The sequence below is a fragment of the Cavia porcellus genome, unplaced genomic scaffold (genome assembly GCF_034190915.1).
Source record: "Cavia porcellus strain 051 isolate PalLab524CR breed Dunkin Hartley unplaced genomic scaffold, mCavPor4.1 scaffold_2, whole genome shotgun sequence".
NCBI classification, from domain to species: domain Eukaryota; kingdom Metazoa; phylum Chordata; class Mammalia; order Rodentia; family Caviidae; genus Cavia; species Cavia porcellus.
Window position 1 is genome coordinate 115,631,020 of NW_026947485.1, and position 11,110 is coordinate 115,642,129.

General features: G+C 41.5%; 1 pseudogene; it reads right to left on the bottom strand.

The window, feature by feature from the left end:
• Positions 1-798: 798 nt before the first annotated feature.
• LOC101787839 (olfactory receptor 2L3-like) lies at positions 799-10,763 on the bottom strand (annotated as a pseudogene).
• Between the last annotated feature and the right edge of the window lie 347 nt (positions 10,764-11,110).

Below are 11,110 nucleotides of genomic sequence, written 5' to 3' on the forward strand. Positions count from 1 at the left end.
AGAGAGATAATATTTTTCATATGTCATATACTATTTTAATGTACTGATAATCAAAATGCACTGTTTTTTTCGGGGGAATTTTATGTGCTGATGCTAAATATGATTTAGAGTTGCAGTGTCTGAACACACAGAGCCTGCGGGTCAGCAGACCCTGGTGTAGGAAGTGATCACAGATCTTACCTGGTTTCAGTGCTCTGTGCTGTGACACTCAGTTAAGGTGAGACCGGGATGGATAACACAGTACTGAACACAGAGGTGAGGAAGTGGATTCAGGAAAATTTCCTTAATATATTCCTAGTGAAACTGAGAAAAAGAGTAACAGGGTATATCCTGTCACATACATTTGAACAGGTCAGGATGTCTGCTAATCCAGATGTAAGAAAAGTAGCAGTGACAGTGGGATGAATGTGTTGAAACAACTGTATTTTGTTGGGGATGGGGGGTTCATGGCAATGCGTCTATTATTGTAAGTTTTAAAGTTAATGGTATCAACAAAGGTTTTGATCACAAAGCACATACTAAGGGACTGAAAATTTTTCTGCATTATTCATTTTGGTTTCTTTATTATAATAAAATACTGTTTTCAGATTGATGAAAAATGCAAGCTTACTATATTTTTGGAAAAGAAAGTCAAAGAAAAATTCAATGTACACACTCAAACACATAATTATTATCGTGTCATATCTTCAAATATTTAAATCTTAAATATTAATTCTATTTCCAAGATCTCAGCATTGAATATATTTCAGTGTTGGGAGCAGTGACTCCCGATTGCTCAACAGTGAGACAGGAAGTTATCTACAATTTTGTGGAGCAGTGCTTCCCTCTTGCTCTTCCCAAGGTTCCCAAAACCTCCTTGTTTCTCAGACTGTAGATGACAGGGTTGAGCATTGGGGTGAGGATAGAGTAGAAGACAGCTAGGAACTCAGGACCTTGTCCTCTGCTGGAGAGCAGAGGGACTTTGGGTGGAGAGAAGTGTAAGCAAAGGGTGCAATATAGAAAGTCACAATGATGAGGTGGGTGCTGCAGGTGAAATAGGCCTTCTTCCTGCCTTCTTGTGAGCTCATGCAGTAGACAGCAAGGAGAATTTTCCCATAGCACAATAAAATGACCATGGAAGGGAAAAGAACAAAGATATGGTGCTGAGGAACACAGTGTACTCATGGATGGACCCTGGTGTCCCCACAAGCCAGAGACAGCATGGCTGGGCCATCATAGAAGAAATGATTGATGGCCCTGAACCTGCAGTAGGAGATTTGGAGGATGTATACTGTGTGAGCACAGGCACTGATAGCACCTATTACCCAGGATCCCAGGATCATCAGCACACACACTCTTCTGTTCACGTGGATGGGGTAGTGCAGAGGAAAGCAAATAGACACATACCTGTCATAGTCCAAGAACATCAGGATGAGTGCTTCTGCACCTGCTAAAACCACAAAGAAGAAAGCCTGGATCCCACATACAGTGAAGCAGGTAGATTTGTTTCCAAAGAGAAAACTGGAAGCCATTTTGGGGACAGTGGTGCAGATATACATGAGGTCCATGAGGGAGAGCTGACTGAGCAGGACATACATGGGAGTGTGGAGGTGGGCATCCAGTGGGGTGAGCAAGACCATGGCCAGGTTGCCAACCAAGGCCATTTGGAAGATGGAGACGATGAGAATGAAGAGGAAAAGGCCAGCCCTTGATGGGGGGGGGGCAAGCCCAGTAAGATGAATTTAGTAGAGGTCAGATTATAGTTTTCCCTTTTGACTTTGTATGATTTTTCCTAAAGACAGACACAGCAGTAAATATGTACAGATTATTATGAAATCTGACAAATTCTGAAGTGAAATCGGCTTGTGTTTAATTCACAAATTATGGACGAGAAACTTCATAGTGCTCTGAAATTCTTCAAAGAAATTATTCACATTGAAAAAGGGCACATTGAAAGATTCTCAGCACCAATAATCTTTAGGGAACTGTAAACAAAATCACAGTAAAACAACACTGTACATTCAGCAGGAACACTTTCATCAAAGAACCAAATAAAACAATGAATATGTTGCATTTCTTTGTACCAGGGATTGAACTCACGACCTCGTGCTTGCCAGGCAGGCACTTATGGCACTGAGTCAAATCCCCAGCCCTAACACTGTATATTTTGATGAAGGTGTTGAGAAATTGAAAATTACTGTGAATTTTCAAGAGAAATAGAATTTGTGCTGACAGGATGGAAAATAATACAGTAATTGCTGAAAACAGATGGTCAAAATTAGAACGTGGTCGAGAGAGTTCACATTTGAATACACGCTGTGTTGTTTACATAGCCATTTTGAAATAAGTGTGATTCACGTTGTCCACAAGGGAGATACAATTTAATTGAATCCATTAACAAGATGAGGTGTGCAGATCCACCTTAGCATATTCAGTTTTTAGGTGGAAACAAACACTGATACAAGCTAATGCATGGGTAAATTCTGATGATCTTATGCAAAGTGAAACAAGCCACCACAAGAAGCCAAATATTGTATGAGTCCACTTCTGTGAAGTACTCACCATGGTCAAAATCACAGTGACAGAGAGTAGAGAGGCGAGTATCGAGGGCTGGGTCCACAGGACGAGGGGAGTAGTTGTGTACACAGCTTTGATTCAGGGAGATGGACATGTTCTGGAGATGCCCAGTGTGATAAATGCAGAACACTGTCAATGTACTCAGTGCTACAGAACTGCATACAGGGAAGCGAAGAAAAGCCTAAGTTTTCCATGGGCATGTTTACCGTAATGAAGACACTAAAGGCCTCTAATATACTAAATTATTATATAAGTGAATTCCCAATACAGTTGAAGGTATGTAAAACATTATCCTGAGCCATGGTAAAAACATTTAAATTCTTATTCTTTGATTTATGAAAACTGAGAAAGAAAAAATTAATAGAGCATATTATTTTTATGACTTTCATTAGAAACAAAATAAGTGTAGATGGATCCATTTCCAGTGAATTTACACAGGAAACTAGAATTTCAGCTAGTAGAAAATGCAATATTAGAAAAACTAATGCCCTAACCCAGCAGCAGTTCTTATCACTTGCTGCTTGAAGAGTTCTGTCAGAGACATACTGTCCATGAGAAGTCCCTTATTTGGTTACAGGTTGGGAAATGGAGCACAGAACAGAAAAACATATGCCACATCAGATCTGATATTCCATACCACATCTCAGGACCACCCATCAGCAGCTCTGTGATTGTCCAAGGCCCAGTGGCCAAGTGGTCCAATACAGGACCATAGTGCATTGTGTGCAGAATGTTCAAGCCTTTTCCTGCCAGGGAAGCAGCCTCTGGTGCCCAACACCCAGTAACAAAAGATTATTTTCATTAAAAAATCTATCATCTAACTATCATCTATGTATCAACCTGTCTTTCTGTCCTTTCAATCTTCTGCTCAGTGAAATACCTACTGATAATCCATATGAAGCCCATGTTAAGCCTTTCTACTTACTCTGATTCTCTCATCTTCTCCTCAGCTTTGGAATGTGTACCAGAGCAGTGAAGATCCTTATGGGAAGGCAGACAGCACAGGAAGCCTGAGGATGGAGTCAGCATAGCTGAGAAGCAGCCGACATTGGCTCAGGGCTTGGTCCCATCTGAAAGGACAGCACCTGACATGGAGTTTACTGATTCTGTGTTTTATTATGAATGAGGAGGAGGAACATTTACATAAACACAATGAGTCTCTCTTCAAATATGTGTATAGAAGAATCCTCACAAAAGATGACCCCATGCTGTAATGTGGCATTGTTTCTCTGCTGTTGTGAGAAACCAAAAATGTAAAAACAAAACAAAACATAACAGACCTTGTGAAATAGGAAGAAGATGCTCCATTGCAGAAAGGAACTGGTGGGGGTTGGGAAGGAAGGGAAAAGAAAAAATGGAAAAGAAGGAGCTGCTGAAAACTAAGTTTTGTAAATAAGGTGTCAAAGAAGGCTTGAATGGAGGGAAAGTGGATGGGAATAAAAGAAGAATTATGATACATCATGTACTGGTACATTTTCCATAGGAGGAATATGATTGTTATGTATATCTAAGGTGTACAAATAAACTTAATAAAAAGGCAATAATTAAGTGAAAGAAGTATACATTTATTGAAAACAATTTCTACATGAGAAAAATTATTGAGAAAGTTTTTGAAATTTTCTTTAAGTTCAAATAAGATTTTCTGTCTGAATGTCTGTCTGGTTGGTGTCATCCGGTGCATCTTTCACCACGTGTGTAGACTGATTTTTCCATTTGGCCCTGCAAAACACACAAGTGTCTTCATATAACAGGGTTTTCCAGTGAGCGTGAAGGACAGTTTGTGTCTCATTCCCAGCGACATGGTGTCACTCACAGGAGACTGTGACTGCAGAGTAGCAGCCTCGTGGGCCGCAGGGTAACTCACACACAGGTTCAGCATCTAATCAAAGTTATACAAGTGCTGCCCTTGGATGGAGATGGATTCCGTGTTTTCATCATTTGCAGTCAACTTGTATCCTTTCATTGCATGAACCTCTTTTCCATGTTAAGGAAATATGTAGATTTATCTGACATCACCTCCTGGTCACAGCAGGAGTAAGAGAAACACAGAACTTTGGGTCCCTGGTGTTCACAGAGGGCCCTTGAAAGAGGTGGAAACTGAGGAGTAGCACCCCCCAGAGGCCACAATGTGCAGTTTTCACTGCAACACAAGCCCCACACTGCTCCCTGTTCATCAGGGGATTCTCAATGATAGATCTCCACATTTGTTCTCATCACTTACAGAGGTGGAATGAGACTTAATTTACAAAAGGCCTTCAAAAGCTCACTTTGAAATGAGAACTCTAAATTTGACTTTTAAAAAACTCTAAATGAAATAAAATGTCAAATATTTAAGTAATAAAAAATAAGTACATATTTCTCAAATTCATGACACAGTGTGACTGGTCTTTCAGAAGCCTAAATCAGTTTTCTCTTCTCCTGATACCTCAAGTATCCTACTGCTCCTGAAAACCCATAAGCTGACCCTACCCTGCTTAGGTGTGTCTAAGCACACTAACCTTGAATGTTAAGTCAGTTTTACTGAAATGGCTTTGACATCACTGACAGCAAAGCATCCATAGCTGCTGTCACAAATCCACCCATGCCTGAGTCTACCTGCCTACACTAATCAAAGATGCTCTGCACTGATCTCAGTTCACTGAATTCAGCACAGTGTAAAATGAGATCCACAGAATCTCAGCCTGCTGAGTGGTTCGGCGAGGTGAGTTCTCACAGTGTGTGCAGGAGCTCACTTAGGTCCGATTCTCTGCAAGCATTTTCATGACACATTCACTGAGGAAGACCCAAAGTCCTCATAGATGTCTAGATTATTTTCCTCACTTATAAATGATCTCATTTCACCCTGGCATAATATTTATTTTCAATATTTTGGAAGGTATAAAAGCCATTATTAGTGTAGAAAGAAGTCCATAATATCCAGTTATATTTTTGTGTGTTTGAGTGTTCCTAAGTTATATGCATCTCAAAAATTCCACAAGGATGCATTAGCATTACTAAAAAAGCAGGTAAGTAGGTGGAAAGGTATGTCATGGATGCATAGAAATGCTTACATGAAGTTTTGCAGAATGGGTCCTGTTGTTCTACAGTGCATGAATTCACCAGGTAAAGCTTGGATTTGAACCTTGATCTAATTCTTTCCAGCAACATTTGAGAATGGTAAACTTTGGTTGGCAAGGTCACACTAAGTCTTCAGAGAAGGAAACATGGATTATTACAGACTCTCTCCCAGATAATACACAGCTAACATTCAATGGATGTCTTGGTGTAAGATGGCCCTGAACTATAGCTAAAAATGTATGTCTTCTTCACTAACATTAGCCTCTGAATAGCTCTCATCATATTAAGATTATGCGTGAGTTTCACTGGGACTGACCAATGGTAAAGTACAAATTGTGTTTGTAAACCAAGTTTATTTAGTACTCAGAAAAGCTTTTATGTATCAGTACTAATCCTATTTTGATGTTTGTGTACAGAAATGAAAAATGAATAATTTCTAAATTTAAAAGCATAACAGGCAAACTGCATTTGAACAAATACTGGAAGACCTACCTTTCACATGCTTACAAAGAATTCTCTTTGCAAAGCAAGTTTTTGCACTGTAATATTTATGTGACTCCTTTGTGCAAACAGTCTCTACTCTTATTTTAAAATCATAATAGCAATTTCATATATTCATTTTGATATAATCATTATAACTTCCAGGTATTTCAGCACAATAAAATGAACTCATGTGAAGAGAAAACAGAAAGCAAGAGACAGTGTGAAGTCTAAAAATACTCACAGAATCACTCATTATTCATGAAAAAATGTCCAAAGAAAACAAGCAAAAAAAAATGCCAGAAGCTGATCCTTGAAGTGAAAATTGATTCTGCACTACTCTCACTGTGACTTTGCACAGTCAGTGCTGAGTGTTTTTTGAATGTCATTGGAGCCCATGGAGAGCACGTGCAGGAAAACATTCCCTCATGGCTTCCACTGACACAATCTGTGTCCCTCTCAGAGAACACGATCAAGATTTGCTCCAAAATAAATTCCTATTTTCTGCATGATGTCTGCTGCACAGAGTGTGCAAAGTGTAGCAGCTCATCCTCAGAGTAAAATTCTGTCTGCATACTTTTCTCTCAATGCTGAGACAAAATACCTGACACCCCAAATCAAGGAAAGAAAGGCTTATTGAACTCACAGTTTGTAGAGGTTTCAGTCTGTAATCAACTGGCTCCAAAGCAGGGTGGCATGGCACAGGGGCAACAGTTCAAGGTGAAGCACAGTTCAAGGTGCTGGGGAACAAGCCTCTTCACCTTATCTTGTGTGCAGGCTACTACCTGCCAGCACAGGTGTAGCACTTCACTGCTCCATGCCCTACTCTTGCACAGGATGGGGATGTTTATAAAGTGAGGACCTTGGCTCCCTGCAGAACTGCTTTAAACACATAAGCCTCAGAAAGTGACACCTTATATTAGCCAATCTGTTTCTGAAACTAAGTCCTCACTTAAACCTTTTATAGAATTTCTCTTGTCACTTGGTAAAGAAAAAAAAATTAAGATTACTAGCTCTTATTATCTACCCACATTGAAAACTTCTTTGCCTTGATTAATTTTTGTGCTGGCCATGATTTCTTGTTTCAGACAAAATATCTAACACCCAAAACTTTGTAGAGTGCTTTAACTTGGCTTTGGGTTCATTTCATGGGCATCTGGCTTCAAGTCAGGAACCTCACAGCAGCAGGAGAAGCAAAGCTGCTTGGTGCACAGTGGGCAGGAGTCTGAGTGGATCAGAAAGTACTGTCCTGACAAGTATGCATACACACTTCTCCTTCCTGCACTTGGAATTGCAGGGACCTCCAACCAGAATGAACAACACCATGATTCCTGTCCTTCAGCAGTTGTGGACTGAGGCTCAGGATGGGCTGTGGCCTTGGGGAATGTCCACTGAGACCCAGACAGGATAGGGCCAGTCACTAAGGACACAGCCTGTGCTGAGACCAAGGGTAGGGCATGGTCCCAATGGGCTGTGAGATGCTCTCCAGGCAGCAGGGCTAATGCCATGGGGGACAGCAAACAGGGTCCCTCAGAGCTTCCCATGCTGTCCTGCTGCTGAGATGCCAGGACATCGTTTGTGTCCCTGTTGTGATCCAGTGCATGCATGGTTACAATGGCCTACTTGTAGTATTTATTTCCCAGTTTGTTTGGGACAAAGCACCTGGCAATGAAATGAGTTCAATAAGAGCATGTAAATGGAACATCTTAGAGTATTATCATAGACAGCTAAAAGGCTCCCAGGTAGCACGGCTCTGGGCAAACACACTGAGGACTCAGAGTCTTTAAGATGCTGCTGTGAAGTCTTGGCTACAGCAGTCTTCTGGGATGGGCAGAAGGGTGATGTTGTCTTTGGTGACAGGAACAAATCTGGGAGGCTTTAGGGTACTGTAGCTATTGGCAGAGAGTGCAGGTGACCCTGGGTATGTAGTCATTGCCCAGGGTATTACAGACAGCTGAGATCAGTAGAAATACTGTAGGCACTCACACAGGTGCAGCCCATGAGAGTGAGGGCAGAGATGAAAACTCCTTACAGCTGTGGCTGGAGAGGCGCATCTGTGCCATGTGAGGTCTCAAATGAAGGTAGAATATCTGGCCTGAGGCAAGTGGCAACTCCTGGTCTAGTGAAGTCCAGATAGACTCAGTCACCTCTGGGTGACCAAAACTCATCACTTCCTAAATGTTCTCTATTGTTTCTATGAACACTTGCTGCATGACTTTCTTCCCCATTGGATCAGTATTAAATAAGCAGCTATACTTCTAATACTATATGTTGGTCATACTGTAACCCACATATTACTGAGAAGTGCAGTTCACAGCAACACACTTGGGACCACTCTCTGCCTCTCTCTGTCCCTTTCATGCTCAGTGGACATTTCCCAGATGCTGTGGTCTGACCAGGGTAGCAGGGTCTCCAGGGAGCCCAGAGCATTGTGTGGGTGACATAGAGTGAGGCAGCCAGGAGGCAGGCAGTCCAGGGCATCCCCTGCAGCGGTCACCTGTCCCAGGAGACCCAGGGAGGCACTGTCATTCGGAGGGTAGATGTAGGGCGGGAGGGTGTAGACTTTGCCTTCCACACTGTGACAACACAGTGACTACAGAGAGACAGGGGTTTGGGTCCAAACTGAAAGACATCGGGAGTCAGGACTTATATAAAAGGCAGCTGTTGCTCTGTTTTCTCTGAATATCTTGGTTCAGGCCGGAGAATTTATTTCCTACCTCACTTGGCTCTTTAGATGAACACTGATACTGTCACATGGAAAATGAAGCCCTACTCCATGTCTTCAAGATCAAGACTCAGGGGCCAAATGCGTATTTTCCGCAGTGGTACCTGCTTGTGGGGTTAGACACTCAAGAGGACAGATGGGAGGACTGCTCAAGTTAGAGGCCACCGGGGGCAAAACTGTGATACTTTGTCTCAGAAACAATGTGAAGGACAACCTAAAGTAAAGAAAAATGTTTTTTACACAGATCAAATAGGGTATGAATGGATTTCTATGATTTATGAGTGGGCATAGATGTGTTCTTATATTTCTTTGAAGAATAATGAGTTGGCACATAATGTATTTTTTCACGTGTTATGCTCAATGTTTATCCAGTGACACTCACAGTGCACTGTGTTTTAGAGGGGGATTTTATGTGCTGATGATAAATATTAGTTACAATTACTGTGTCTGAGCACACCGCCTGGGGTCAGCAGACCCGGGGGTTGGAAGTGATAACAGAGCTCAGCCAGTCTCAATGCTCTGCTGTTGTTGCAGTTAACATGAGACAGAGATGTGTAAGCACAGTGGGGGAGATGTGGAGAAGCAGGAAGGAAATTTTCCTTTATGTATTCCTGATAAACGTGAGAGTTAGGAGTAACATGACTTCTGCGGCCCCTTACATTTGAAGAGGTCAGCATGCCTGCTAATCAACATGTAAGAAAAGAAGCAAGGACAGTGCCGTGAATGTGTTCAATGAGTGTGAGTGTTTTGATAGGAATTCACAGCAATGTGCCTCGTTATGGACAGTGCATATTTTACTGCAGTTTTAAAGGTAAAAGTCTCATGAAAGATTTTGATAACACAACATTCCAAAGGACCAAAAGGATTTCTGTACTTTCATTTCAGTTTCTATATTGTAATAAAATATCATTATAAAATTGATGAAAATTCAGGCCCATTATTTTTATTAGAAGGTGAGACAAAGAAAAATAAAATGTACACATTCAAATACATAATTATGGTCATGTCATATCTTCAAGTTTTTGAACCTTAAACATTCATTCTAATATAGCATTAAACGTTTTCCCAGTGACTCTTGACTGATGAATGCACAAAGGCAGAAATTTACCTACAGTTTGTAGAAGAGAACTTCACATTCATTCTTTCCAGAGCCCCCGGCACCTCCTTGTTCCTCAGACTGAGGATCACAGAATTGAGCATCGGAGTAAATATGGGACCAGAAGACAGCCAGGCCCTTGTCCTCTGCTGAGGATCGGAGGGACTTTGCCTGTAGCTATGTGGAGATAGAAGGGCATAGGAGAAAGTGACCATGGTACTTTGGTGTGGTATAGTTAGAAGAGGGCTTCTTCCTGTCTGTCTGTGAGTGCATGTGGTAGACAGCAAGGATTATTTTCCCTTAGCTAAACACAACATCCATGGACTGGAACTAGAGAATCAAGGCAGTACTCAGAAAACCAGTGTTCTCATAGAACTTGGTGTTCATTAAGACCAGAGTCAGTGTGATCTTGACATCAAAAAAGATATGATTGATGGCCCTGGACCTGCAGTAAAGAATAAGGAGGATATATACTGTGAGCACAGGCATTGATAGCACCCATTTCCCAAGATCCCAGGATCATCAGCACACACACTCTTCTGTGCATGAAGATGGGGCAGTGCAGAGGAAAGCAAATAGCCACATATCAGTTATAGGACATGGACACCAGAATACTCCTTCTGTACCTGCTAAAGTCAGGAAACTGCTAACATCTACAGCCCACACCCAATGAAGGAGGTGGACTTTTTTCCAGACAGAAAACTGGAAGCCATCTTGGGGACAGTGGTGCATGCAGATGTACATGAAGTCCATGAGGGAGAGCTGACTGAGCAGGATGTACATGGGAGTGTGGAGGTGGGTGTCCAGGAGGATGAGCAGGACCATGGCCAGGTTGCCATCCAGGGCCATCAGGAAGATGGGGATGATGAGAATGAATAGGACAAGGTGAACCCCTCATGGGGGAACAGGCCCACTAGGAGGAAATCAGTGGAGATCTGAGTGTAATTTTCCGTCAGGTATTTGTTTAATTTTTCCTGAGTGTGCTTGCAATGATATACTTCACAAAAAATACAAAGATATTTTAATTCATTATTTTACCCACACTGCCATATTCAACTACTGTAACTCTGTTTTAAAGAACAAACTATTTTGAAAAATGATTCTCATTTTCTGCCTTACACATTTAAGTGACTTGGACACACATGTGTGAACAAATAAGTACTATAAATCCGTGAACTTATAACATGTTTCTGCAC